Here is a 27,601-nt window from a genome sequence, read left to right on the forward strand (position 1 = left end):
TTTAAAGATGGGCACTACATTAGCCTTTTTCCAGTCGTCCGGGACTTCCCCCGATCGCCATGAGTTTTCAAAGATAATGGCCAATGGCTCTGCAATCACAGCCGCCAACTCCTTTAGCACTCTCGGATGCAATGCATCCGGCCCCAGGGACTTGTGCACGTCCAGCTTTTCTAAATAGTTCCTAACCACTTCTTTCTCCACAGAGGGCTGGCCACCTACTTCCCATGCTGTGTTGCCCAGCGCAGCAGTCTGGGAGCTGACCTTGTTCGTGAAGACAGAGGCAAAAAAAGCATTGAGTACATTAGCTTTTTCCACATCCTCAGTCACTATGTTGCCTCCCTAATTCAGAAAGGGGCCCATACTTTCCTTGGCTTTCTTCTTGTTGCCAACATACCTGAAGAAACCCTTCTTGTTACTCTTAACATCTCTTGCTAGCTGCAGCTCCAGGTGCGATTTGGCCCTCCTGATTTCATTTCTACATGGCCGAGCAACATTTTTATACTCTTCCCTGGTCATTTGTCCAATCTTCCACTTCTTGTAAGCTTTCTTTTTTATGTTTAAGGTCTGCAAGGATTTCACCGTTAAGCCAAGCTGGTCGCCTGCCATATTTACTATTCTTCTGACACATCGGGATGGTTTGTCCCTGTAACCCTGTCACGGTGTGTGGGGGAGTCCAGGCCCTGCACCCCTCTTTCTGGGATCCACTGAGACTCTCAGCCAGCCAGTAAAACAGAAGGTTTATTGGACAACAGGAACACAGCCCCCAACAGAGCTTGTGGGTACAACCAGGACCCCTCAATCACGTCCTTCTGGGGGAGCAGGGAGCTTAGACCCCAGCCCTGGGGTTCCCTGTGTTCCTCCACCCAGCCCCAAACTGAAAACTAAACCCACCCAGCAGGTTCCCTGCTGCAGTCTCCGTCCACATTCCTGGGCAGAGGTGTTACCTCCCCTTCCCCCTCCTGGCTCAGGTGACAGGCTCTCAGGTCTCCCATCCCCAGGGCACATTCCCAGGTCAACACTCCCCTCTCTCTGCTGAGTCACATCCTCACAAACCCCAATAGAGATTCTTTGAAATACAGCCAGCTCTCCTGGACTCCTTTCCCCCCCATGTTATTCCCCCAGGGGATTCTACCCATCAGTTCCCTGAGGGAGTCGAAGTCTGCTTTCCTGAAGTCCAGTGTCCATATTCTGCTGCTCTCCTTTCTTCCCTGTGTCAGGATCCTGAACTCGACCAACTCATGATCACTGCCTCCCAGATTCCCATCCACTTTTGCTTCCCCTACTAATTCTTCCCGGTTTGTGAGCAGCATGTCAAGAAAAGCTCTCTCCCTAGTTGGCTCCTCCAGTCCCTGGATGGTTCAGAGACAACTGGCTGCAGTGATTTGATTCTCCAGATCACAAATCCCAGCTGTGTTGTTTGGTTGTAAGTGGCCAGAATACACATGGTATGGGACATTCCTGGGCTGACTGAGTGTACAAGCACGTTTCTGGTGTGGAGGTAAGATTGGGTTGCTGTGATCACTCAGCGCTTGGTGCTGAAGTTCGCACTCTGCTCAGGTTCCAAGCAGGATGTTGTGGGAGTGAATTCCATGGGGATGGCAGTCTGGCCAGGAGGAGGAAATGGACAAATTTTAGCAAATATTTCCCTGGATTTTTGTAGTGGATGCCAATGCTTTCCCCTAGCCATCTGACCAAGACCCCAGGAAAGCCAGGTCTTGAGAAGCAAGCTGTGGCTTGGCTTCAGGTTCCTGCTGTCAGTTCCCACAGTACTTCCCATAGGAGGGGAGCACATTTCAAGAGACCATCGGAGATACTAACTCTTGGGGCACTGGTCTTCTGCAACCTGCACAGGCACTAATGGTGGGTCAGAATAGTGGGGGAGGAGGACACGAGAAGCAAAGGGTAAGACTGAGAGAGGAGGAGCAAGTGAGAGGTGAGGGGTTTCAGCATGGGACAATGTAGCATAATCTATCAGTTCATTCTCTTGCCTCAGACCAGGCCAAGCCTCCAGTTTGTCTTGAAGCAGCATCTGTTTTCCACGTCCCACTGCCTCTCTCCTGAAGAATCCATGCCTATAGCAGGGGAGGCGCATGCCCTGCTAGCCAGTGACAACAGTTCCTAGATCACACCCTGCATGAGGCAAGTTGTCAGGAAAAACCAGGAATCTCTCTGGAGGGTGAATCGTGGAAACAGACGTGAGCCACACACCCTGTGTAACCCAAAGCCAGGATCCAGAACAGACCGGGAATGCTCTGGGATCATTAATGAGCCAAAAGCAGCTGGGACCTCCAGGTGTGTGTTTCAGCTGGAAGACAGCACCTCCAGCAAAACAGCACCCTGAGGGTGCTATTGTCAACACCACCTCACTCTCCTCTTGAGGATCCATAGCACAGTGCCCCGACACCACACAGGGTCACCACGGGGCGTCCTGGTTGAGCCTTTCTCATTCAGCCTGGGAGGCCCAAACAGGAGCTCAGTCTGAGGCACTTTGGCTGCAGACCATCTTCATGTCTTCCTTCTCCTTTAAAACTTGCATCGTTATGGTACCAGTGCTGAGCCCTAGCTGTCTAGCTTTCAGAGTAGCAAGGATGGTGGGATTTCTGTTGTTTAAACAATTGTGCTCTGGCAGTTTGCCCTCCTGCTACAGTTACAGTTGCTCTACAGTTTCTCAGGAGGGACTTCATCAAAGCCTGCTTGGACTCCTGATCGATGATGCTCACCAGTTCCTCTCTATCTGTTGCAGCAGCAACATTCTCCCAGGGCCTGGGCGGGTTCCAGGGCGTGATGCACACCGGTCCCAGCGTGTAATGAGCCAGGGCAGTCTTACTTTGCCTGTCGTTAGTTTCTTGGCACTCAGGTAAGGCTCCTCAGGGTGTGATTCCTGGGCTCATCATTCGCTTTGTATTTGTTGATGGGGAATGTGCTGGCTGCCCTGCCCCAGAAGAGCAGCTGCTTTAGATGATACATTGCATCTTGATAATAGCTCACCTTAATTGATCACTCTCATTATAGTTTTCAGAGTAACAGCCGTGTTAGTTTATATTCGCAAAAAGAAAAGGAGTACTTGTGGCACCTTAGAGACTAACCAATTTATTTGAGCATAAGCTTTCGTGAGCTACAGCTCACTTCATCGGATGCATACTGTGGAAAATACAGAAGATTTCCAGCACAAATCCAGGTTTTCTTCCCCCCCCCCCCCACAAACCCACTCTCCTGTTGGTAATAGCTTATCTAAAGTGATCACTCTCCTTACAATGTGTATGATAATCAAGGTGGGCCATTTCCAGCACAAATCCAGGGTTTAACAAGAACGTCTGAGGAACGGGGGGTGGGGGAGGGGTAGGAAAAAACAAGAGGAAATAGGTTACCTTGCATAATGACTTAGCCACTCCCAGTCTCTATTCAAGCCTAAATTAATTGTATCCAATTTGCAAATGAATTCCAATTCAACAGTTTCTCACTGGAGTCTGGTTTTGAAGTTTTTTTGTTGTAATATCGCAACTTTCATGTCTGTAATCATGTGACCAGAGAGATTGAAGTGTTCTCCGACTGGTTTATGAATGTTATAATTCTTGACATCTGATTTGTGTCCATTTATTCTTTTACGTAGAGACTGTCCAGTTTGACCAATGTACATGGCAGAGGGGCATTGCTGGCACATGGTGGCATATATCACATTGATAGATGTGCAGGTGAACGAGCCTCTGATAGTGTGGCTGATGTTATTAGGCCCTGTGATGGTGTCCCCTGAATAGATATGTGGGCACAGTTGGCAACGGGCTTTGTTGCAAGGATAGGTTCCTGGGTTAGTGGTTCTGTTGTGTGGTATGTGGTTGCTGGCGAGTATTTGCTTCAGGTTGGGGGGCTGTCTGTAGGCAAGGACTGGCCTGTCTCCCAAGATTTGTGAGAGTGTTGGGTCATCCTTCAGGATAGGTTGTAGATCCTTGATAATGCGTTGGAGGGGTTTTAGTTGGGGGCTGACGGTGACGGGCTAGTGGCGTTCTGTAATTTTCTTTGTTAGGCCTGTCCTGTAGTAGGTGACTTCTGGGAACTCTTCTGGTTCTATCAATCTGTTTCATTATAGTGTGTATGGCAACACCCATGTTCTCTGTGTGTACATATATATCTTCCTACTGTATTTTCCACTGCATGCATCCTATGAAGTGGGTTTTAGCCCACAAAAGCTCATGCTCAGATAAATTTGTTAGTCTCTAAGGTGCCACAAGTACTCCTCATTCTTTTTGCTGATACAGACTAACACGGCTACCACTCTGAATCTTGATGCTAGTTGCTCACCTGTTATTTGGGTGTTTGGCTCCTGTAGGTGTCTCGGATGCAGAAAAGTGAATAACAACGTCATTCTCTGATTGTGATCCCACATGATACATCCCCTCTCTGTCCTGCGCAGTCCTCAGCCGGGGGAGGGAGCGGCTCTAAGGCTCTCCCAAGATGTAAAGCAGGGAATAAGGAGGGAGGGGTATGTTCCTGTGAGAGCTTTTCCTTTGGCCCCTGGCTATTGTACTACATCCTTCCTTTTCCTTGGGGTTAGGAGGGGAGTCTGACTTTTATCAGAGCACTGAATCAGACCAGGTAATCCATCCCACAGCTGCTTCCTGCTTCTCCTGGGATAGTTCCCCACATGCAGGATGGAAGGAGAGGAATGAGACTCCCAGGCTGCTGAGAAATGCAGGCAAGTAATGATGCATGATGCCAATCCCCCTCCCCGGAAAACACACAATGCCTTGTTTCTGGTGCTAGACCTTGCTGCTTCCTGCTGCCTTGCAGCTTCCCCCGCCCCGTTCCCAGGCTAGTGACATCAGCATTCACAGCAAAGCAAAAGGCGGGCTTGGCTACAGCTCTGCTAATGGGATTCTGCAGGAGCACAGCTGTGGATCTAATTATCCGCCTGACGTCTCCTCTGCTTTGGACACAGACGAGCCTCTCTGCCACACTAGACATGCAGGCAGCTTTCCCTGCACACACTCTTCTCTGCCTTCTACTAGGGCTTGTCTACGGTCCCAGGTTTCATGGTGTCTGAGCATGTTGGCAAGCAGTGAAATGAGCTGCATCGATGCTGCCATGGCTGGGTGCTCAGGGCAAGTTGGCCGAGTCAGCTCCACCCCGCAGGGACACAGGCCTGGAGCTGCTACAGTGCTGCCACCTCGGGCATTCTTCTATCACTTGGGTGGCTGAGAAAGTGGTGAGCCCAGTTGGGGCTATGTGAGAGCCTGGCCCAGCCCTGGGCCTCTCTCGGTACATCTGCATGGCGTTTTAAATCCCGCGGCAGCAAGTGTCAGAGCCCAGGTCTGCGGACTGGGGCTTGCAGGGCTAGCGCCACAGCTCCAAAAGCAGTTGTGTAGACGATGGGGCTCAGGCTGGAGCTCAGGCTCTGAAGCCCAGGAAGGGGGTAGGGCTCCAGCCGGAGCTACAGCAGCTACACTGCTGGTTTTACGGCCATTGTGCGAGAGTCCAAGCTCTGCGCTCTGAAACTCGCTGCTGCAGGTTTTCAAACGCTGTGTGGACGAGCCCTGTGACCAGCAATGAGCCAGCCGCTGAGCTGTGGGTGCAATGAAACAGTTGATTCCCTCTTAGGTCTGTCCTGGCCACCTGCCCAGAGACCCAGCTGAGCAGCAGATTCACCGGTTCTCAACCAAGAGGGGAGGGCCCCTTGTGCTCAGCCACAGGGAGGGGAGGACACTTGGTGAGCGAGAGCAGGAGCCCAGTGAAGTATCTGTCTGGGGACTCAAGCAGCACCAAGCCAGGGGAGTGACACCCTACCCCGAGGCCCCAGTGCCAGCAAAGGCTACAGGGGAGGGGAAGCAGTGGCGTTAGACAGGAGCTGGAAAGCCAGAGTGTGAGAGGTGGGGCACATGGAGCTTCAGGAGAGTGGATTGACAGGGACGATGGAGATGGCAGCATGGATGATGTGAGCTGGCAGGGCAGGCTGTAAAGACGTGTGAGGGGCTAGGTGGTAAGTTGTTCCCCCTGTCCCACCCTAGGAGCAGCCTGTGACACTACACTCCATATTCTTCATATAGATATTGGTATGATATGATTATGGCATAACTATGATGGATTTTACACAAAATAGGTCATGTCAAATATCATGGAGAAGGTTATGATTTACTGAATATGATTATTCTATTTGTATGCATGTGTCATTTTTGTATCTGAAGGTAGGAATATTTATATATGCATCTGTTACAAAGGTGTTTACACCTGGGGAACACCCACTAGACAGAATGCAATCAGTCTAGATGGCTGGCTGGGAAGGGCCATTAGGGAGAACAATAGGTCTTAGAACAGTGGTTCTCAAACTTTTGTACTGGTCACGCTTTCACATAGCAAGCCTCTGAGTGCAACCCCTCCTCCTCAACTTATAAATTAAAAACACTTTTAAATATATTTAACACCATTGTAAATGTTGCAGGCAAAGCGGGGTTTAGGGTGGAGGCTAACAACTCGCATGTAATAACCTCCATGTAATAACCTCACAACCCCCTGAGGGGTCCTGACCCCCAGTTTGAGAACCCCTGTCTTAGAAGATGCTAATTCCCCATCAGGGAGCCTACCTGGGGACGCTACAAGCAGCCTCCAAGTCATGGCTGCTGTGTCCCTACAGAGACAGGTGCCCAAGTCACCTGATACTGGACTCCATCATGGAATACAAGTGTTTTTCCACTGAAAGGGGTGGGAACTAAAAAGTTGGAGACAAAGGGTTCCTGCCATATGTAAAAGCTACTTAAGGCAGGGGAGTGACATCATTGTGGTTCTTCTCTGACTCTCCTCCCAAGATGACTGCTGTAAACACTTAAGAAACAAGGATTGAACTGGGAGAGAAGGGCTGAACCCAGGCTAGAGAGTTTTCTAGCCTGTAAAAGGAATACCTGGAGTTTTAAGCTGCAAGCAAGTGCAGCTTGACCTCAAGAATCTCTGCCTAAAACAACATTTAGGGTGAGAATATGCTACTTATAACCAATTTCTTTAGTATATTAAGCTTAAATTGTGTTTTGGTTTATTTGCTAGGTAATGAGCTTTGATCTGTTTGCTATCCCCTATAATCACTTAAAATATATCTTTTGTAGTTAATAAACTTGTTTTGTCTAAAACCAGTGTGTGGAAATCATAACTTGGGGCAGAAAGCTGTATATATACCTCTCCACATTGAGGGAGGGGGCGAATTTCATGAGCTTACACTGTATAGTTCTCTGTGCAGTGCAAGACGGTATAATTATGGGTTTACACTTCAGACGGGGGTGTGCACATGAGTAACTGGACAGTTCCTTAGCTGAGCCTTCCCATGCTAATGTAAAGGCTAATGTAGTGCCAATCTTTAAAAAAGGGAAGAAGGAGGATCCTGGGAACTACAGGCCAGTCAGCCTCACCTCAGTCCCTGGAAAAATCATGGAGCAGGTCCTCAAAGAATCAATCCTGATGCACTTGCATGAGAGGAAAGTGATCAGGAACAGCCAGCATGGATTCACCAAGGGAAGGTCATGCCTGACTAATCTAATCGCCTTTTATGATGAGATTACTGGTTCTGTGGATGAAGGGAAAGCAGTGGATGTATTGTTTCTTGACTTTAGCAAAGCTTTTGACACGGTCTCCCACAGTATTCTTGTCAGCAAGTTAAGGAAGTATGGGCTGGATGAATGCACTATAAAGTGGGTAGAAAGCTGGCTAGATTGTCGGGCTCAACGGGTAGTGATCAATGGCTCCATGTCTAGTTGGCAGCCGGTATCAAGTGGAGTGCCCCAAGGGTTGGTCCTGGGGCCGTTTTTGTTCAATATCTTCATAAATGATCTGGAGGATGGTGTGGATTGCACTCTCAGCAAATTTGCGGATGATACTAAACTGGGAGGAGTGGTAGATACGCTGGAGGGGAGGGATAGGATACAGAAGGACCTAGACAAATTGGAGGATTGGGCCAAAAGAAATCTGATGAGGTTCAATAAGGATAAGTGCAGGGTCCTGCACTTAGGATGGAAGAATCCAATGCACCGCTACAGACTAGGGACCGAATGGCTAGGCAGCAGTTCTGCGGAAAAGGACCTAGGGGTGACAGTGGACGAGAAGCTGGATATGAGTCAGCAGTGTGCCCTTGTTGCCAAGAAGGCCAATGGCATTTTGGGATGTATAAGTAGGGGCATAGCAAGCAGATCGAGGGACGTGATCGTTCCCCTCTATTCGACATTGGTGAGGCCTCATCTGGAGTACTGTGTCCAGTTTTGGGCCCCACACTACAAGAAGGATGTGGATAAATTGGAGAGAGTCCAGCGAAGGGCAACAAAAATGATTAGGGGTCTAGAACACATGACTTATGAGGAGAGGCTGAGGGAGCTGGGATTGTTTAGCCTGCAGAAGAGAAGAATGAGGGGGGATTTGATAGCTGCTTTCAACTACCTGAAAGGGGGTTCCAAAGAGGATGGCTCTAGACTGTTCTCAATGGTAGCAGATGACAGAACGAGGAGTAATGGTCTCAAGTTGCAGTTGGGGAGGTTTAGATTGGATATTAGGAAAAACTTTTTCACTAAGAGGGTGGTGAAACACTGGAATGCGTTACCTAGGGAGGTGGTAGAATCTCCTTCCTTAGAGGTTTTTAAGGTCAGGCTTGACAAAGCCCTGGCTGGGATGATTTAACTGGGAATTGGTCCTGCTTCGAGCAGGGGGTTGGACTAGATGACCTTCAGGGGTCCCTTCCAACCCTGATATTCTATGATTCTATGCAGAGCTGATTTCAGCATCTGGGTGTGTAGCTGCAGCTGGGTGTGTCCCTATCTGTATGTGTGCTGGTAAAGTATAGTCTGAAGCCTGGGAAAGGGCTTGGCAGGCTTGCCTCAGCAGTACAATTTAAAGAGAGGCCAGGTTGGTGGATCAGGTGGGCTCAGTGGTACCCCAGTTCCAAATGTCACCCTGGGGGCAACCTGTCACACAGCCCAGCATCTGTACACACAGGAACAGCTTGGTGGGCACAGAACCAGCCCAGTAGCAGGGCCTGAAGCCCCTTAGCTATATCCCGTGGGGTGAGGCTGCTTTCCAGCTCTGAGCAGAGGGAAGGTCAGACCCAGCCAGGGGTATGAGTCTAGCCAGGAATAAGTTCCTGAGGTGGGGCTTTGCCCTGGTTCCTCATGGCCCCCTCTATGTTTCTGAAATGCCAGTGGTCACCTGCCTCCAGGGCATGTGGGGTGATCCAGGGACGGGCCAGTGTGGCCAGTGTGACCAGCCCAAAACAGGCTGCAGGGCCTTACGGGGCAACTTCGTAATTATGGGAACATCTCCCGTGGGACCAGCTCCCAGCGTGGAGGAGACACAGGCCCAGCTGCATCAGCGCAGACCCCAGTACCAGCGTTGTTGATTGTCATCCTGACAATAGCTGAGGTGCAGCTGGATCACAAGAGACGTTGCAGGGAGCCCCAAAGAGAAAAGAACCAAGGGCTAGGGCTCAGCCTTAGCCTGTGAGCCCTAAGGACAAAAGTCCCTTACTCCAAGTGTGTATGTACCATGTATGCACATGCCTCTGTGTGCCCACTGCTCAGCGCTAATGTAAAGAACTACCCACATGAACCCAACAATAACAACTGGGGGTTCTATGAAACCTAGGAACTGGGCTGCATATTCTTGAGTGTCACCTACTGGTACACTGTCTACTACTATTCACATGTATCTAGACATACTCTTGTAACACCTATGGGCGCCTTGGTGAGCACATGCTTGCTAGCACTCCCTGGAAAACAAGCACTCTCTCCATTGCTTTGTATAAATAACTGACTTTAGTGGCCCAGAAGAACTGATGATATCGGCCAGTGGTGAAGGCACTCACTGTGGATGTAGGAGACTCACATTCAAATCCCTGCTCTAAATCTGGAAAGGCAGGACTTCCAAGTGAGTGACCTGGCTCTTTGGAGTGGAGCACTCTCCTCCTCCCTCTGACCACAATGTTCATTTTGGACCTGAGGACCCTTTTTGTTTGGCTGTTTCCTGGAGATGTTTTGGTTTTGTTGAATCAGGTTTTTCTGATAGAAAAAAAAATAGTAAAACATTCCCCCCCCTCCTCCCCAACTCTAATGTGTGGGTGTGTATGTGCAAGTACGAACACATATGTGCACATATGTGGCAGTGGGCACATGTATGTGCATGCGCTCTGCATTGTTGTGGGAGCTCCTGGGCACAGCCAGGGTTTGTGTGCAGAGCCACAGAAGAAAGGATTTGGGGGACATGGGGCCTTCAGAAGTTTTCCCTATGATGGATTCGTAGCCATCTGTTCCCTGTATATGGTTGTAGCCAGCCAGCCAGCCCCCCCCCCCCCCCCCCCAAACCAGCATTGCTGGAAACACAGGAGGAAGCCGGAACAGGGCACTTAACATATATTCCAGCACAGCCTTTGAAGCTGTGAAAAGCACAGGTATGCTGCTACAATGTGCCTCTGGGAACAGATACGACGATTAAGCTCACAGCAGGCAGAGGCCCTGTGACAGACATGGCTCTTAGCCCCTACTAAATAGCATGATGCACACACACCAACATCCTAGGTGGGAAAATATTTACCCTGATAAAAGAAATGTCCAGTAGTCGACACTTATTGTTTCCCTCCCTTGCAAGTGTAAACTACTCTTGCAAAAGCTGGCGTCACCCAGACAGACCAGCCTCAATTTGGCATAAGAAAGGAGAAAGAGAATAAAGGAGTACAGAGGTATAAGTAGGGGACCTACAGCACCATGGTTTTTGAGTGCTTTTCACTATCTATCTGCTGGTCAGATAAGTGACAGCCTCCCAAGGCTTCTGCAGCTAAGAGGGTCCCTAAGCCTTGTCCCTTATTCGTCTTTCCGCGGAATTGAGTGACCGATCCTGGCTTGGCACCGCTGGAATCGAGAGATGCAAGGAGGGTAAGAAGCACCCACACCTGATCTCCTATCTTTAGTGTACACATATTTTGAAATAGAGCTCTATACTTTGTTTTCTTTCTTTGGGATTGTGGCTTCAGTTTTGTAACTTATTTGTGTGTGTAACATTTCTACATTTAAATAAGTAGGCACTAGCAATTTTGTAACCACATGATTAGAATCTAGCTTAATAAATTTTGGTAACCATTTATGCATAAGCCTGACTTGTCTTCTCTGGTTTACTGTAGAGCAGCCAACACAATTAAAGAACCTCAGCCGTTTTGGCTCTAAAGCCTGGCCATTAGGTGAGAGTACTAAGAGCCTAGCATTGAGTTGTGCCGCCTCCACGGGGCAAACTCTTGGGGCACCTGTCAGTCAATCCCGGCTACCCGCTGCGAAGGAGCTCTGAGCTCTAGCAGTTAAAGTCACGGGTGTGGAGAGGCTCTTAGTGCTGCCATTGGGGCACCTGTCAGTCAGTATTGACTGCCCGCTGCGAAGGAGCTCTGAGCTCTAGCAGTTAAAGTCACGGGTGGTTAGGACCTTGGGGCATCCGTCAGCCTAGCCCGGGCTGCCCGCCGCGAAGGAACAGTGCGTCCTAGCGGTTAAAGTCACGGATGGTATAAACGGGCATAGCTGGCACCTCACCAAACATCCTTGGCCGTCGGCTAACAATGGTTTTGCGTGGGTTTAATCTCTGTCACTTTAATAAACCTGTAGACTGGTTTGAGGCTTTTTCTGGGATATCCTGAGGTTTGCTTTTCCTGGGTGACTGAGGATACATCTACACTGCAAAACAAACCCCTCAGCACTGAGTCTCAGAGCCTGGGGCATGGGCGACTTATGCTATAGGGCTAAAAATAGCCGTGTAGACTTTCCCGCTCGGGCTGGAGCCTGGGTTCTGGGACTTATCCCCTCGCTGGGCAGGGAAAGTGTCCATGGCAATTTTTAGCCCCACGGTGCAAGCCCCATGAACCCAGTCAGTGGACCACGGTTCTGAGACTTGCTGCCACATGGGGGGTTGGAGTGCAGACATACCCCTATAGGGCCCATTTAGTGCAGGAGATTTCCAGTGGGCACGTGTTTCTCTGGAGACTGTGGTGCTTAGGTGACACCTAGACCAGGTCACCTGAATTCTGTGGGAGTCTTGGGTCTGGGACTTGTTCCAGCAGGGCTGCTAGGTCACTGATGTCTGTGCTGAGGAGGGTCAGGCTGAGGTTACATCCCTGTTCTCTGCTCCTTTCTAGCCTGAAGGCCTATTTGCATGTTGTTTGTTTCAGTGCTGTCATGAGATTTTTTTGCCAGCTCCATCAGATAGCAATTTAAGGGTCAGTCCTGGCTGCCAGAATGAGTTAAAAGCTTTTTTTATAATCTGTGAGGCAGGCAAATACCTTCCCCCTGTTTGTAAATGAGCATCTCTAGGCTAGAGATGTGCTTGGTGGTTCATTTCTCAGGGAGGAATCCAATTCAACTTTAATGGATTATGCTGGATGCTTCAGAAGCGTTTCCTGCTGCTGCTGCTAACACCAATGCCTGTCTAGTTCTTTGGATGGCACCTCCACTTTTGTATGGGTACACATCTGACCGTGTCTCAGGAAAATGTCCAGATGGGAGGGGTAGGTGAAACAGTTTGAAAAGGGCATCCTGGAGATGTTCCGTGCTGTGTTTTAGCATCTCATTTGCTATATTATCTGGGGCACACGACTTCCTGGGTTGGCATTTCTGAGAGTCTTCCTTTCGTTCCTTCATCGCTATGTGGGTACCCGGAGGTTGGTAGTTTTAAATGGTGGTTAGAAATGTCATTGTTTTTCTAATTATGCTGTTTTGTTCTTGGGTCAGGATCTTGAGTTGGATTCTTTTCTCTAGGTCTGGTCGTGTCCTGTCCAGTTTTGCCATTCTGGATTATTGGGCTTTGTTTCTGTTTGTTTGGTTTAAATTCTTCCCAGAAGGAACTGGCATCTATGACCTCTTCAGTTTGTGCTAACGTTCCCTTCCTGTGCCCTGGGTTTTCTCTGCTGAAGCATGGATCACAGTGTGTCCTGGTAGCTGGATCTAGATTAGCGCAGGTGGGGTCTCCATGCTGTGACCTGAGGAGCTCCCTGGCTTTCCTTCTAGGTTAGGGCAGCCTGTATCACACCATTTTCCTTCCCTTTTCTTTCTCTTTCACAGTCCATCCTTTCCGGCAGGCTGTGGGAAGAGGTTGCTCTCCTGCTCTGCTGAGTCTTTTGTGGGGATGTTAGTACTGTTTGATGTATGGCCGTAGTGTTTCTTTAAAAACAGATTCATTAGGTTTTCATTGACTGGGGTTTTCAGAGCTCTCTCACATTGTTCTACTGATACCATTTGTTTTGTTGATTGATTGTTAGATATAATTTGTGGCCATTCTGCAGAAGGTTAGTGGAGTGGTGTTCTTTGTTGTTCAGTGTGGTTTGTTTAGGTGCAGGACCAGTTGCTGTGGCCTGATAAGGGCAACTAAGTTTTGACAGCAGGTTTGCCTCACTGAAGATCCATGTAGCATCGATCATTCTGCTTATCCTTACAGAGTCATAGAGTAAGAAACCCAGAGTCACACACACACACACCCAGAATCACACAGAGGCTCACGCACAGACACAGAGAGACTCGTGCACACTGTGACAAAGTTCCTGCTCTACCTTGGTGGGTCTTGCGCTTATTGGTGGATTTGCTCGCCTTGAAGCTTCACGGCAGCCCTCAGCTTGGCCGTTTTTCTGAACCCACAGTCCAGGTCGACTCCTCCTGTGTTTGACAAGGAGTTGGGAGGATTTGGGGGGAACCCGGGCCCACCCTCTACTCCAGGTTCTAGCCCAGGGCCCTGTGGTATGCAGCTGTCTAGAGTGCCTCCTGGCTGTGCAACAGCTACAACTCCCTGGGCTGCTTCCCCATGGCCTCCTCCCAACACCTTCTTTATCCTCACAATAGGACCTTCCTCCTGGTGTCTGATAATGCTTGTACACCTCAGTCCTCCAACAGTCCGCATTCTCACTCTCAGCTCCTAGTACCTCTTGCTCCCAGTTCCTCACACGCACACCACAAACTGCAGTGAGCTCCTTTTTTAAACTCAGGTGCCCTGATTAGCCTGACTTAATTGATTCTAGCAGCTTCTTGATTGGCTGCAGGTTTCTAATCAGCCTGTCTGTCTTAATCGTCTCCAGAAGGTTCCTGATTGTTCTGGAACCTTCCCTGTTAGGAAACGGAACGTCTTTTGCTTGCTCCTCAGCTATCTGCTTTCTGTTCTTTCCTAAAGACCCCTGGCCCGGATTTTTCTTACTTTTTGCACCTGCCTTAGTCCCCCCCCCGACCGGGCCAGACGCTTTTTTGTTTTTTCTTTTCATTTTTTGTGTTTTTTTTTCCGTTTATGTCCTTCGCCGGCCATCCCCCCCACGCCTGCTTTTGGGCGCAGCTATTTGCCTCAGCTGAGCCCCCGGAGGAGGGGGGGGAAGATTGCCGATTTTGCTGTCCGGAGGGGGGAGTGGAAACCCCCAGACCCAGCTGTTTTGCCAGCAGCTCGGACCTTACAACATTCTTAACATGCCGGAAGCCTTGGAACACAGCCAACACAGCCGGAGACGGAGATTTCAGCAGACAGAAGAAATAATATAAATCATCGTGACGAAGGCCGTAAGATTGAGTAACTTTCTGAATTATACTCTCGTGGGGGGGAGTTTGACTGTGATTACTTGCGTTTGTGGCGGCACAGGGGGTGTGGCGTGGAGACCCCCACCCCCGATCCATCGGTGCCCCTACCCCCCCATCGTTATTACAACTGTCACGGCCCCCCCGCAGTCTGTCCCTGCTGGCAACCTGCCATCTCCCTTCGGATCCAGCTGTTTGCTTTGAACTTTGCCTTCCGGACCGGACCTTTAACAACCGACCAACCGAGACTCTTTGGACAAACGTGTGTGGGTCTGCACCCCCCCCCGGATTGCTTATCCCACAACTTGCCCCTTTTACTGGACCCCGATTTTGTTCCCCCCCCCTCCTCCCAGCCCCCCCCCTCGGCATTTTTTCCCTTCCCGTCCGCAGCCAGCGGAAGGAGGGGCTATTCCGCCTTCTCCCCTCCCCCCTCCTCCTTCCGGTGTCTCCCTGTCTCTCCCTGCTCACAATGGCGGGGAACGAGAGGGGCGAGACTGCTTTAATGAAATTAGTTGTCCCTTCCCCACCACCACCCCTGCCCGACCCCCAAGGTCCCTCCCCTACTACTATTGTTAAGGTACTTGCCACCCCCCCTGCTGGGGCACCGGTAGCAGGAGGCACCAGGGTGATTGCTGCTGCTGCTGCACCCACCACCCCCCCAGATTCTAGGAAACCCCCCCCGGTTCGCCGGAAGGGCCAGGGCGGGTGGAAAGGAAAGGGCCCCGCTAAAACCACTGAGCCCTCCATGGCAGGGGCTGCCCCCACCGCTGCGGCCTCGTCATCAACCGTGGCGCCCCTCCCAGCGTTTCCCTCCACCAGCTCTGCGATTGTCCCTCCCCCGGCCCCCAGGACGTATGCCCGGGCGGCAGCGGGCTCCCCCCTGCCTGCCGCCTCGTCATCTCGCCCCCCCCTGCCTCCGCCACCATCACCAGCGGCCGAGGCCCTTTCCCTGCCTTGACCAGGAAGCACGGCGTCCGTTGCCTCCTGGTGCCCGCCTCGCCCCGCGTGGAGACATACGTGCAGGCGTTGGCGAAGGTGGTGGGACCCACGGCTATTGTGGCGGCCTCCAAGATGTATGGGAAGGTCGTTTTCTTCTTAGCCTCAGAGGATGCCGCCCAGGAGGCGGTGGAGAGGGGCCTGACGGTGGGGGGGGTGTTTGTCCCCCTAGAATCGTTAGAAGACCTGGGCGTTCGCCTCGTCCTTACCTCCGTTCCTCCCTTCTTACCCAATGCTGCCCTGTTACCCGCTCTTTCCACCCTGGGGAAACTTGTTTCTGTCATCAGCCCTCTCCCGTTGGGCTGCAAGGACCCCACCCTCCGTCACATTTTTTCGTTCCGCCGGCAAGTGCAGCTCCTACCACCGGCAGGGGCGCGTGACGGAGAGGCGCTTGAGGGGTCCTTTCTAGTCCCCTACGAGGGAGCCCACTATTGGGTCTTTTATTCTACCTGGTTGCCCAGTACCTGAAACCAACACTCCTCCTACTCGACCCATCACTGCTCCCGTCCGGGCCCAAGAGATACCTTCCCTACAATGCCCGGGCGACCAAGGGGTTTCCACCCTTGCTAGTACCAACCCAATAGAGCCCATGGAGGAGGGTGTGGCAAGGATATTATCAGGTATAAGAGAGGACCCTCCCCAAGGAGAAGCCCCCGCCCCTCATGTTGCCCCACCGCTACCTCCCCGAACCCCTAAATCATCGCCTCCGCCCCCCGACACGACCCCTGCTAACCAGCCCCCAGATGATGCTATGGAGGGCTGGACCCTAGTCCAGGGGAAGCGAGGCAAGCGGAAGGCTCGAGCTCCGCTGCATCCACCCGACGCGGAAGCCCCCCGGAAGACCAGGAAAGGGAGCACTGCTATTGAGCCTCCCGCCACTGCCGCGAGTGAGATCCATCCGCCGGTGTCGGGAGGGGAAGACGGACTAGCATTGGAGGGCAGAATCCCCCCTCCACGGGAGACCCTCCCCTCCAAGACTTCTGAGGACACCCCTTCTGCCTGGACGCTACTCGAACCCCCCGCGGACCCCGAGGAGGACGTTGAGGCGGGCCCTAGAGGAGAGGCCCCCGGGGTGGCGGGAGTTGGCCTCTCCTCCGTGTATGCGGAGATTGAGGCCCTAGATTTGACCCCGGTCACCCAGGGAGGGGATGATTTGCTGCCGGCTGGCCTCGAGCTGGGCAGCCTTACCCCAGCCTCCCTTTCCCCATGCTCCCTCCCCTTATTTGCCTTCCTGGGTGAGCACCCTGCAGAAGGCGGTTCACCACCTGATGCCATGACCGCTAAGACCACCATGGAGCCAGCACCTGGCATTATTGGGAGCCCCTCCCCTTCCCCCTTAACCCTTGACTCTGCTCAGGAGGCACTTTCCTTTAGCTGCTCGCCTCCTGCACCCCAGAGCCTTACCCCTGCCCCCACCCCTGCCCCCGCCCAAGGTCCCTCCTCCTGCAATGTTAATGCCGCCCCTGGGGTTATTTCCTTTCCGCCTTTTGCAGACTCCCCCCAGGGAGCAGTCTTTGCACTTTCTAGTCGCGACCCGTTAGGAGTGGCAATTTTTCCCCTGCCATCCCCCTCCACCCCAAGGCATGAAATGAATTTAATAACCCCAGCCTGTCAGACGCCCCGTCGGTGGTCCGCACCCTGTCTACCTGCCTTAGCGGACCACGAGGCTGTATTAAGAGGCCCATCAGGGAATACCTCGGGAATTGTAATCCCACCCCCCCATGAGCTGCGGCATGCGCTACGGAAGTTCCTAGAGCACTCCCGTGGCGCCCGCGATAGGGCACAGCTGGCTCTTCGGCTATGGGGGGACTTTGATCAACTCCTCCAGTCCACAAGGGCCCTTATAAAGGAGGGCAGGGGGCAAGGAAAGCGCGGTGCTGCGGCCTACGAGCGAGCCCGCAGCTTCCGAAGCGATCTACTCACCCACGGGATGGGTCATGGGTTGCTGTGCAACCCGCCAGGGGCCCTGAACCCCCCCGCCAATACGAGGCCCCCACCCTCCCAGCCCTCCGCATGACGCCTCTTATTATTGCGACCCTGAATACCAGGGGCTGTAGGATGGCTCTCCGCAGGTCCCAGGTGCTCTCTTACCTTCGGGAGGGGAGGTACTCTGTAGTTTTCCTGCAGGAGACCCATACGGACCCGGCCGCCGAGGACAGGTGGCGGCTGGAGTGGGGGGACGGGGTATACTTTAGCCACTTTGCGACCTGGCAGGCTGGAGTGGCAACCCTATTCTCCCCCAACCTACGGCCTGAGGTGCTAGGGGTCAATGAAGCCGTGCCGGGCCATGTGCTGCACCTTCGAGTCCGTATGGAGGGGCTCGTGGTTAATCTTGTTAACATCTATGCCCCGCAAATGAGCTCCAGGCGGCCACAATTTTATCAGCAGGTGTCCGACTTTCTCGGCACCCTGGATTCGCACGAGTGCCTGGTCCTGGGAGGGGACTTTAACACCACCCTCGAGGAACGTGACCGCTCAGGGGCCGAACCGAGTCTGGCCGCTGCGAATATTCTCCAAGGGATAGTCGACCATCACTCCCTAGTGGACGTCTGGCGCGACCATCACCCAGATGACACCTCCACGTTCACCTTTGTCCGGGTGGAGGCCCATCGGTCACACCACTCTCGGTTGGACCGTATTTACTTATCCCGTTTCCATCTTTCACAGGCCCACTCCTCCGCCATTCGGCCGGCCCCATTCTCCGATCATCATTTAGTCGCTGTAACGGTTTCCCTCCGTGCAGAGAGACCAGGGCCGGCCTATTGGCACTTTAATAACAGCCTGTTGGAGGACGAGAGCTTTGTGATGTCCTTCCGGGAGTTTTGGCTGGCCTGGCGAGAGCAGTGGCGTGTCTTTCCCTCGGTGCGGCGATGGTGGGATCTCGGGAAGGTGCGCGCCAAGCTCTTCTGCCGTGACTACACTCGGGGCACCAGCCGACGGCGAAATGCGGCGATAGAGCAGCTGGAACGGGAGGTCTTAGAGATGGAGAGGCGCCTGGCCGCCGATCCCGAGGACCCGTCCCTCTGCGGAACGTGCCGGGAGAAGCGGGAGGAGCTCCGGGCCCTTGAGGACCACCGGGCCCGAGGTGCCTTCATTCGATCCCGCATCCGCCTCCTTCAGGAGATGGACCGCGGCTCCCACTTCTTCTATGCCCTGGAGAAAACGAGGGGGGCCAAGAAACACGTCACCTGCCTTCTTGCGGAAGACGGCACCCCCCTCACGGGTCCGGAGGAGATGTGTGGGAGGGCCCGTGACTTCTACACAAGCCTTTTCTCCCCGGACCCGACCGATCCTGACGCTTGCGAGGTGCTCTGGGAGGAACTCCCCACGGTCAGCGTGGGCGACCGAGACCGACTAGAGCTGCCTCTCACCCTGGCCGAGTTCTCGGAAGCCCTCCGTCGCATGCCCACCAATAAATCTCCGGGCATGGACGGGCTGACCGTGGAGTTTTACCGCGCGTTCTGGGACATTCTCGGCCCAGACCTAGTCACCGTCTGGGCTGAGTCCTTGCAGAGCGGGGTCCTCCCTCTGTCATGCAGGCGAGCGGTGCTCGCTTTGCTGCCGAAGAAGGGGGACCTCCGCGATCTACGAAACTGGCGTCCCGTCTCACTCCTTAGCACGGATTACAAAATCGTAGCGAAAGCAATCTCGCTGCGGCTAAGGTCCGTGATGGCGGACGTGGTCCACCCAGACCAGACCTATACTGTCCCGGGTCGCAGCATTTTCGACAACCTCTTTCTCGTCCGAGACCTTTTGGAACTCGGGCGGAGAGATGGTTTATCGTTCGCCCTCCTGTCTCTTGATCAGGAGAAGGCGTTTGATAGAGTAGACCATGGGTACCTCCTGAGCACTCTGCAGGCGTTTGGATTTGGACCTCAGTTTGTGAGTTTTCTCCGGGTGCTGTATGCCTCCGCGGAGTGTTTGGTTAGGCTCAACTGGACCCTGACTGAACCGGTCAGCTTCGGGCGAGGAGTGCGGCAGGGGTGCCCCCTCTCGGGCCAGTTGTATGCTCTGGCGATCGAGCCTTTCCTCTGTCTCCTCCGCAGGAGGATGACAGGGTTGGTGCTGCGGGAGCCGGAGCTGCGGCTGGTCCTGTCGGCGTACGCCGATGACGTACTCCTCGTGGTCCAGGACCCGGGCGACTTGGCGCGAGTGGAGGCATGCCAAGCCATCTATTCGGCAGCCTCCTCCGCCCGAGTCAACTGGGTCAAGAGCTCTGGCTTGGCGGTGGGGGACTGGCGGCAGGTGAGCTCCCTCCCACCCGCACTTCAGACCATCCGGTGGAGTGCGGGTCCACTGCTCTATCTCGGCGTTTACCTTTCCGCCACGCATCCTTCCCCGCCGGAGAACTGGCAAAATTTAGAGGGCGGGGTGATAGAGCGGATCCGGAGATGGACGAGGCTTCTCCGATGTCTCTCCCTCCGAGGGAGAGCACTGGTGCTTAACCAACTAGTCCTGTCCACGCTCTTGTACCGGCTCAACACCCTGGCCCCGGCCCCGGGTTTCCTGACCCATCTCCGGAGATTGATTCTAGAGTTCTTTTGGTCAGGAATGCACTGGGCCCCTGTTGGAGTTCTTCATCTACCCCTGAAGGAAGGAGGGCAGGGCCTGAAGTGTCTGTACACTCAGGTCCGCGTCTTCCGCCTCCAGGCCCTGCAGAGGCTCTTTTATAGTGCAAGTAGTTCGGCGTGGAGCATACTGGCGCACGCCTTCCTGCGCCGTTTCCAAGGGTTTCGATATGACCGGCAGCTCTTTTATTTTTCTCCGAGGGGTTTTCCGCGAGACCTCTCCGGGCTGCCGGTCTTCTACCAGGACCTCCTCCGGACCTGGAAATTGTTTCTAACAACCAGGTCCGTGGCGGCCACCGTGGGAGCAGATCTCCTCACGGAGCCCCTGCTACACAACCCCCAGCTCCGTGTGCAGGTGGCGGAGTCCCGCTCGGTGCGCCAGAGGTTGGTCCTGGCGGAAGTCACGAGGGTCGGAGACCTCCTGGACTACGACCGGAGAGACTGGCTGGATCCCCTGTTGCTCGCTCGGCGCATGGGGCTCTCCAGTCTTCGTACCCCCCGGCGCGTACTTCAGGAGGTGAAGGCCGCCTTGACCCCCGCTGCTCGGGCTTATGTTAGCCGAGCCTTGTGCGAGGGCGCACCCCGCCCATCCCTTACCCCAGGCCCGCCGGACCTTTCCATCGGGCCCCCACCCCGTAGATCCCAACACACCCCTCACCCTTTCACTGCAAGCCGGCTGCACGAACTGCAGCCGGTTAGCTTTCAAATTGCTTCACGGAAATACTTATATACACTTACGCTTCACACCCTTCACGCCCACACCCTGGTGTCCCGCCCCGATACAAAGTGGCGGGATCTCCTGCCACCTTTGGAGGGTGAGCAACCTCGGTGGGCCAGCCTGTATTCCACCCTGGTCCCAAGGCCCGTCGGGGACATCAGTTGGCGGCTCCTTCACGGAGCTGTGAGCACGGGCGTGTTTTTGACACGGTTTACCCCCATTCCGGACACTTGTCCTTTCTGTAATGTGAGGGAAACCCTGGCGCACGTGTATTTAGAGTGTGCCAGATTGCAGCCCCTTTTCCGGCTCCTCACAAATATTCTATTACGCTTCTGGCTTCATTTTTCCCCCCACCTTTTTATCTATACACTTCCCATCCGTGGCCCCACAAAGTCGCGGGATCTTCTGGTCAACCTCCTCCTAGCTTTGGCTAAAACAGCCATTTATAAAACCAGAGAGAGGAGGTTGGCCCATGAAACGTCCTGCGATTGTGGGGCCGTTTTCCGATCCTCAATACACTCACGTATCCGGGCGGAGTTCCTCTGGGCAGCGTCCACCGACTCCCTTGAAGCCTTCGAGGAGCGGTGGGCGCTGTCTGGGGTTCTCTGCTCGGTGACCCCGTCCAGTTCCCTCCGTCTGACCCTTTGATTGAGGGGCAGAGTGAGAGACGCCAGCCCCAGCCGTTGCCGCTGTGGATACCATCATTCCTGTCATCTAGGAGGGGTCCTATACTACATGGGTGTCTACCCACCCCCTCCCTAAACTGCCCACCCCGCAGCCGTGCCCATCTTACCGGGCACTCTCAGGAGAGGGAGGATCGGTGACACTGGGCGCGGCACTGGGTAACTCGAGGGGGTGGAAGACCACGAGTGTCGAGGAAGCCCCCCCGCTCTAGGCCACCAGGTAACTCAGGAGGGTGGAAGACCACGAGTGTCGAGGAAGCCCCCCCGCTCTGGGCCCAGGCTATCCTGAATACTTCTCCCTCCTGAAAGCTGCTGTGTTATACCTTCTGATTGCGTTGTTTTGTTGCATAGTTGTTTTGTTTCCTTTGGTAATTCTGTAAGCGTTACCAATAAACTTTTCTTTTGTTTCAAAAAACTTTCCCTGTTACCTTACCCAGGGAAAAGGGACCAACTTAACCTGCTCTCCTGCTGCTGCCCTCTGGCCTGGGCTTTCCTTGCTTTTTGCCCCTGCTTTCAGCTTCCCCCCCCGACCGGGCCAGACGCTTTCCCCCCTTTCTTTTCTTTTTGTTGTTTTTTTTTCTTTCTCTGCTGTTGCTAGAGTGCTGGCCGGCTGCCTGCCGGCTGTTAGCCCCCCCTCGCCCGCCCTCAGACGCTGCTGCCGCTCCAGCTGAAACCCCCCCCCCAAGAGAGGGGGGGGCCTGCCGGCCCGCTTCCCCAGAGGGGGGGAGCGGAAGGACCCAGCCCCCAGACCCAGCCGCTTGCTGTTTGTCTGTGGACCCGTCTCTGGTCAAGAGGACTCTTATCACTTGTTCTGGCATTTCTGGAATGCAAAAAAGAAAGCCTGGAACAGACAGAGAAAAAGCCATCCACCGGAGGAACACCGCCCGGGGAATCTACAAATTGCCGTGGAGGGGGCCTAAGACTGAGTAACTTTTGAACTGTGCTCTCCTGTGGGGGGAGACCTGGACTGTGTCTTAACTGTGTTTGTAGGGACGCAGGGGGTGTGGCACGGAGCTGCCCCCCGATCCATCTGTGTCCTCCCAAACCCCACACCACAATCTTCACCCCCCAACTCCACCATCTTTGCTGGCTGTCCAACATCTGCCTCTGGACTCAGCTGCTCGCCCTGATTCCAACGCATGGGCCAGAAGCACCAGCCAGCCAAACAGGACTCTCTGGACAAGCGTACGGTGGTTCATGTGCCCCCCCTCGAATTGTCCACCCCACAGCTTGTCCCTTTCTACCTGACCCCAACTTCTGTCAATCACCTGCCACCACCCCCCCGGGGCATCGGCAATGGAGGGCACCGGGGTGACCTCCGCCGCTGCCATGCCCATCGCCTCCCCAGACTCTAGGGAAGCCCCCCCAGCCAGCGGGAAAGGCCAGGGCAAGAAGAAGGGGAAGGGCCCCGCTAAAACACCGGGCCCTCCATGGCAGGGGCCACCCCCACTGCTGCAGCCCCACCACCGACCACGGTGTCCTCCCCCGCTGCCCCCTCCACCAGCTCTGTGGATGTCCCTCCCTCAGCCCCCAGGACGTATGCCCGGGCGGCAGCAGCCCCCCCGCCTGCTGCCTCATCATCTCTCCCGCCCACTGCCTCCGCCACCATCAATAGCGGCCAGGGCCACTTTCCCACCATGACAAGGAAGCATGGTGTCTGATGCCTCCTGGTGCCCACCTCGCCCCATGTGGAGACCTATGTGCGGGCATTGGCGAGGGTTGTAGGGCCCTCAGCCATTGTGGCGGCCTCCAAAATGTACGGGAAGGTTGTTTTCTTCTTAGCATTGGAGGCTGCCGCCCAGGAAGCGGTGGAGAGGGGCCTGGTGGTGGGGGTGTGTGTTTGTCCCCCTAGAGCAGCTAGAGGACCTGGGTGTCCGCCTGGTCCTGACGTCTGTGCCTCCTTTTCTCCCCCATGCTGCCCTGCTACCCACCCTTTCCACCCTGGGGAAACCTGTTTCTGTTATCAGCCCTCTCCCGTTGGGCTGCAAGGACCCCACCCTCCGTCACATTTTTTCCTTCCGCCAGCAAGTGTAACTTTTACTGCCGTTGGCGGCGCATGATGGAGTGGCGCTCAAAGGGTCCTTCCTAGTCCCCCACCAGGGGGCCCGTTACCGGGTGTACTTTTCCATGGGGGAAGCCCGGTGCTACTTCTGCCAGGCATCGGGGCATGTCCGGAGGGACTGCCCCTTAGCCTGGCAAGGAGGGGCACCTGGGATCCCCGAGACCCGGCAGGACATCGGCCCCGTCATTGCTGATGCCCCTGGCTGCCCAGTACCCAACCCACCCCCCTCCTCTTCAGACCACTGCTATTCCCGCTCAGGCCCAACGGGCACCTCCCCTACAACTCCCAGACAAGCGGGAGAGCCCCGCCCTCGCTGCTGACAATCTAGCGGGGCCTATGGAGGAGGGTGTGGCAGAGATACCACCAGGCATGGGAGAGAGCCTGCCCCAGGGAGAATCCTCCCTCCCTTATGCTGCCCCACCATTCCCCCCCCACAAGTCCCTGAGCCATCGCCTTTACCCCCTGACACGACCCCTGCTAACCAGCCCCCGATGATTCCATGGAGGGCTGGGCCCTAGTCCAGGGGAAGCGAGGCAAGCGGAAGGCTTGAGCTCCGCCTCATCTACCTGAGGTGGAGGCCCCCTGAAAGACCAGGAAGGGGGGCACCGATGCCGAACCTTCCGCTTTGCCCACGGGTGCATCCCATCCACCAGTGTCAGCCAGGAAAGACGTGGCAGCACCGGAGGGTAGGGTCTCCCCTCCACGGGAGACCCTCCCCTCCGAGACCCTCAAGGAAGCCCCTTCTGTCCTGACGCTACCCGAAGCCCCTGTGAACCCCGAGGCAACTGTCGTGGTGGGTGCCAGCAGGGAGAACCCCGGAGCGGCGGAAAGTGTCCTCTCCTCCATGTTCGAGTAGATGGAGGCCTTAGATCTGACCCCAGTCGCCCAGGGGGAGGACGACCTTTTGCCAGCAAATCTCGATCTGGGTGACCTCACTCCACCCCTCTTTTCCCCATGCTCCCTCCCCTTAACTGCTGCTTCCGCTCCCACCTCCGAGGAACCCCTGGACTCTTCCACCGACCCAGCTGCTGATGGCACCCCGCTGACGACCACCAAGCCTGCTTAGGTGACAGCCGGCGCCACGCGGCCAGGACACGAGTCGCCAGGGGCACCCCCCGTTGGTGCGGAGCAATCGACTTCCTTCCCGGGCGGGGGCCCTACAGAAGATAATCCACCTCCTGATGCTGTGGCCGCTAAATCCACCACAGAGCGCGCGCCCAGTGTCACTGAGAGCTCCCTCCCCACCCCCTTAACCCTTGAGCCTGATCGGGAGGCGCCACCATCCAGCTGCTTGCCTCCCCAAACCCAGAACCTCGCCTCTGCCCCTGCCCCTACCCCTATCCAATTTACCTCCTGCAATGTCATTGCTGCCCCCGGGGCTGTCTCCTTCCCTTTCCCAACTGATGACCCCCAGGGAGCAGCCTTTGTGTTCTCCTGCCCTGGCCCATTAGGAGCTGCTATTTTCCCTCCACCGCCCCCTTTCGCCCCAGAGCTTGAGGCGGGCCTAGAAGCTCCAGCCCATCAGGCACCCCGTCGGGGGTCTGCACCCTGCTTGTCCGTTTTAGTGGACCACAGGGCTGCACCAAGGGTCCCGCCGGGGAGCAACTGGGAAACCGTAACCCCACCCCCCCATGAGCTGCGAGGAGAGCTGCGGAAGCTTTTAGAGGATGTCCGTGGCTCCCGCAACAAGGTACAACTTGCTCTCCAGCGATGGGGGGACTTTTCTCAAATCCTCCAGGCCACAAGGGCCCTCATAGGGGAAGGTAAAGGGATGGGGAAAAAGGATGCCGTGGCCTACTGGCGGGTCTGCGTCTTCCATGAACAATTATTCACCTACGGGATGGGTCATGGACTGCTATGCGGCCCGCTGGCAGATGCGAGCATTCCTGCCAGTGAGGACCCCCCCCGACGCTCCCCATGACACCTCTCAACATCGCAACGTTGAACACCCGGGGTTGTAGGATGGCTCTCCGCGGGTCCCAGGTGCTCTCCTTCCTTTGGGAGGGAGGGTACTCTGCGGTTTTCCTGCAGGAGACCCATATGGACCCGACCGCTGAAGACAGTTGATGGCTGGAGTGGGGGGACAGGGTCTACTTTAGCCATGCTACGGTTCAACAGGCTGGAGTGGCGACCCTGTTCTCCCCTGACCTACGGCCCAAGGTGCTAGGGGTCGCCGAGGCCGTGCCGGGTCACCTGCTGCATCTCCGGGTCCATATGGAGGGGCTCGTGGTTAACCTCGTTAATGTCTATGCCCTGACATCGGGCCCGGAGCGGCTGCAATTCTACCAGCAGGCGTCCGCCTTCCTTGGCACCTTAGATTCTCACGAGTGCCTGGTCCTGGGAAGGGACTTTAATACCACCCTCGAGGAACAGGACCGCTCGGGGACCGAGCAGAACCCGGTTGCCGCGGACACCCTCTGTGAGATAGTCGAACATCACTCCCTAGTGGACATCTGGTGCGACCACCACCCGGATGACACTTCCATGTTCACCTTTGTCCGGGTGGAAGCCCATCGGTCAAGCCACTCCCTTTTGGACCGCATTTATTCATCACGCTTCCATCTCTCACAAGCTCACTCCTCCAGCATTCGGCTGGCCCCATTTTCTGACCATCATCTAGCCACCGTGACAGCCTCCCTCTGTGCGGAGAGGCCGGGGCCAGCCTACTGGGATTTGAACAACAGCCTGTTGGAGGATGAGGGCTTCGTGACGTCCTTCCGGGAATTCTGGCTGGCCTGGCGAGGGCAGCAGCGTGCCTTTCCCTCGGCGCGGCAATGGTGGGACCTGGGGAAGGTGCGCGCCAGGCTTTTCTGCCGCGACTACACCCAGGGCACCAGCCGACGGAGAAATGCAGCGATAGAGCAGTTGGAATGGGAGGTCTTAGAGCTGGAGAGGCGTCTGGCCGCCAGCCCCGAGGACCTGCTCCTCTGTGGAGCGTGCCGGGAGAAGCAGAAGGAACTCCGGGCCCTCGAGGACCATCGGGACCGGGGCACCTTTGTTCGATCCCGCATCCGCCTCCTTCGGGAGAGGGATCGCGGCTCCCGCTTCTTCTATGCCCTGGAGAAAACGAGGGGGGCCAAGAAACATGTCACCTGCCTCCTGGCAGAAGACAGCACCCCCCTCACAGAACCGGTGGAGATGAGTAGAAGGCTCGGGCCCTCCCGCACAAGTCTTTTCTCCCCGGATCCAACCAACCCTGGTGGTTGCAGAGTGCTCTGGGAGGAGCTCCCTACAGTCAGCGTGAGTGACCGAGACCAGCTAAAGTTGCCTCTCACTCTGGCCGAGTTCTCAGAAGCCCTCCGTCGTATGCCCACTAATAAGTGTCCAGGCATGGACGGGCTGACCGTAGAGTTCTACCACGTATTTTGGGACATCCTCGGCCCAGACCTAGTCACCGTCTGGGCTGAGTCTCTGCAGAGCAGGGTCCTCCCTCTTTCGTGTAGGTGAGCTGTGCTCGCCTTACTGCCAAAGAAGGGGGACCTCCGCGATTTATGAAATTGGCGTCCCGTCTCGCTCCTTAGCATGGACTATAAAATCATAGTGAAAGCAATCTTGCTGTGGCTAGGGTCTGTGCTGGCGGATGTGATCCACCCAGACCAGACCTATACCGTCCCAGACCGCAGTATCTTTGTTAACCTATTTCTGCTTCGGGACGTTTTGGAACTCAGGCGTAGAGTCGTTCGTCCTCCTGTCCCTAGATCAGGAGAAGGTGTTCGATAGGGTGGACCACGGGTACCTCCTGAACACTCTGCGAGCATTTGGCTTCGGACCCCAGCTTGTGGTTTTTCTCTGGGTGCTGTACGCCTCTGCAGAGTGTCTGGTTAAGCTTAACTGGACCCTGACCGAACTGGTCAGCTTCGGGCGAGGAGTATGGCAGGGGTGCCCCCTCTCAGGCCAGCTGTACGCTCTGGCGATCGAGCCCTTCCTCTGCCTCCTCCGCAGGAGGTTGACCGGGTTGGTGCTGTGGGAGCCAGAGCTGTGGCTTGTCCTGTCGGCGTACGCTGATGACGTGCTCCTCGTGGTCCAGGACTCGGGTGACTTGG

Source organism: Lepidochelys kempii, chromosome 8, assembly GCF_965140285.1.
Source record: "Lepidochelys kempii isolate rLepKem1 chromosome 8, rLepKem1.hap1, whole genome shotgun sequence".
Classification (NCBI taxonomy): Eukaryota; Metazoa; Chordata; order Testudines; family Cheloniidae; genus Lepidochelys; species Lepidochelys kempii.